The sequence below is a fragment of the Lygodium microphyllum genome, chromosome 24 (genome assembly GCF_053477565.2).
Source record: "Lygodium microphyllum isolate KBCC chromosome 24, Lygodium_microphyllum_v1.1.10, whole genome shotgun sequence".
In the NCBI taxonomy this organism is placed as follows: domain Eukaryota; kingdom Viridiplantae; phylum Streptophyta; class Polypodiopsida; order Schizaeales; family Lygodiaceae; genus Lygodium; species Lygodium microphyllum.
Window position 1 is genome coordinate 57,806,042 of NC_141158.1, and position 2,700 is coordinate 57,808,741.

A 2,700-nucleotide genomic window follows, 5' to 3' on the forward strand; every position below is an offset into this window, starting at 1 on the left:
GGACGGACCTATGGCCACATCCACCGCACTTTTCTCAAAAATTTTTAGTTATTTAATTACCTAACACATTTAGTTGGACATGTATCAATCAGCTTCCTTAATTAGCACATTAGGCACTGGTTCCTTCACGTAATCATATCACTTGACATAGAAAAGCAATGTCAAACAAGTTCCTTGTTAACAGGTTATCATATTTATCTTAGAAATACTTAAAGTCCATCTCGTAGGCTTATTCACAATTCGCCCGAAGGCTATCCAGCAATCCATAGGGATCACTAATCCAAGATTCCGCCCCTAGACTAGTATGTGGACCTCGAGATCCAATCCCGAGTCACGTTAGCCTCTTGTGCAGGGCCCGGAAGGCAAGGGATTTACGGCCAGAGCCCCCTCTGGCACCCAAGTGTCCTCCTGCTCCAAGTAGCGCTCAACAGAGAGACCTCTTGCGGCGGGTTCAGTCCACTTTCCCGGCGCGGTTAACAACCCCCTTGGTTAGGGTCAGGCAGACAGTTGGGGGTAACTGAAGCTGTCTCTTTCTTTAGGCCTTCAACCTGAAGCATTAGATATCCATTTATCCTTTAATTCATTGGTCAAACAAAGCAAAATAGTGCTCTTAAATCTATAACAAGCACAAACATTTCCACTGGTCATTTATTATTGGCCAACTGTTGACGAATGAATCCTTCCTTTCGAATGCGTCCAGCACTCGATCTAGGATGACTTGTGACTTGGCAAGATCCCCTATATCTTGGGTTAGGGTCGTACCCTATTAACCCGACTTGGTCAATACCTTAGGTTCATATGTTATTCCACTTTATTGGTTTGTCCTTTGCTCTAAGCAATTATTTTTACCCCAGAAAGATGCTATATTAGGATGCTTACGCATCCTCTTGCAAGATAACTTGCGTAAGAATCTGCCAACCTCATTCCGAGAGTTGGCCATTCCCTTGTGACCCAATCACAAGATCATATGACTCTGCACTTGTTGCACAAGTGTCGCATTGACCTATGGAACTATTCTACCCGTTGTCGTATTGCTGTGCATTCGAGGTGTGAAAACCACCCGAAAGTTGTGTGTATGATTTGGTACTTTGTACATACTTAGTCGTTATGTTTGCTCTTTCATTCTATGCGGGAAATATAGTGAAGAGGGTTTGGAGCAAGAGGAATTAATCAACAATGCTCTGGTTGACATGTATGCTAAATGTGACATGCTTGTAGAAGAACAGGGAGTTTTTGGTAGATTGGTAACTCGAGATGCAATCTCATGGGCCACACTTATTTGAAGATATGCCGATTATGGGCTTTGTGAGGAAGTACTAAACTATTTCCAAGTGATGCAAATCGAAGTACATTGGTGGATATGTATGCCAAATGTGGGAGCTTGCTTGATGTTCAGTACAACTCAGAATGGTTCAATACAGCTGGTAGGAGCATCAAGACAGGCTTGATTGCGAGTGTCATTGTATCACAGTGGACTTGGGTAGCTACTAGTTTTCAAAGCTCTAATGTTGCATGGGAGTATGGTGTCAATGCCCCTTTCTGGTCTGCGAGTGGGGATATGGTGAAGGAGACCGAGTTCTATGATATCCCTAGGCGTAAGCCCTGATGCGAGCCCTGTTGCCATCAAGAAGGCTTACTACGACAAGGCAAGAAGGGTGCATCCGGACAAAAATCCAAATGATCCTCAAGCTGCTTCGAATTTTCAGTTGTTAGGGGAGGCATATCAAGTATTGAGTGATCCTCAACAAAGAGAAACTTATGACAGATATGGAAAATCTTCTCTTTCCAAGGAAAGCATGTTGGACCCTACAGCTGTGTTTTGAATGTTGTTTGGCAGCGAACTCTTTGAGGAGTACATTGGCCAGCTGGCAATGGCAACTATGGCATCTCTAGATTTAGGAACAGAAGATCCAGTCCGAGCTCAAGAGAAGATGAAGGAGGTACAAAAAGAGAGGGAAATGAAACTTGTGGAAATTTTGGAGAAGAAGTTAGAATTGTTCGTCAATAATAGACAAGCATTTATAGAATGGGCAAAAGAAGAGGCTCATCGTCTTTCAGAAGCAGCTTTTGGAGAGCCTATGCTGCACACAATAGGTTACATCTACAAGTGACAAGCGGCAAAAGAGCTTGGGAAAAATATATTTCTCATAGGTGTTCTTTTTTTCGCTGAATGGGGCGCATGGAATCTCGGAATGGGGAGGCTAATTAGCTGATTCAAGAGCTAATTTTGACAATGAAGGGGATCGACTGAGTAGGAAAAAGCGACGTGAATTGAAAAGGATTAGAGGAGAATGTTTATCTCGGCGACTAGGAGGGCTCAGAGGAGAAAAATCTTGACCAATAACAAACAGAAGGGCTTTTCTGGTTCAGGAGGGGCTGTGTTATAGGCCGCTTGATGGAGAACAAAAGGAACGACTGGGAGGACGAAAAGGACGCGAATTCAACGGAGAAAGATGGATTTGTTTCTGAGTAGACGATGGGCTGGAGATACTCAATGCTGTAACTGAGAAGAAACGGAAAAAGCAGGACAGAAAAGCTCGGAATAAAGATGAAATGCAGGTTGTGGATGATGAGATGTTAAGGTTGTTCCATGTGGACTAGATTTTGGCCGACCTAAGTTTACACGATTCAAAGAGCATCGGTTTCATCCTTCAATATCAAACACATGTCGCTTTTATTCCCATGTTCATAATCTAGATG

At 43.2% G+C, this 2,700-nt stretch overlaps 1 pseudogene; it reads left to right on the plus strand.

The window, feature by feature from the left end:
* Positions 1 to 1,558: 1,558 nt before the first annotated feature.
* LOC148015129 (chaperone protein dnaJ 10 pseudogene) lies at positions 1,559 to 2,213 on the plus strand (annotated as a pseudogene).
* Positions 2,214 to 2,700: the final 487 nt, after the last annotated feature.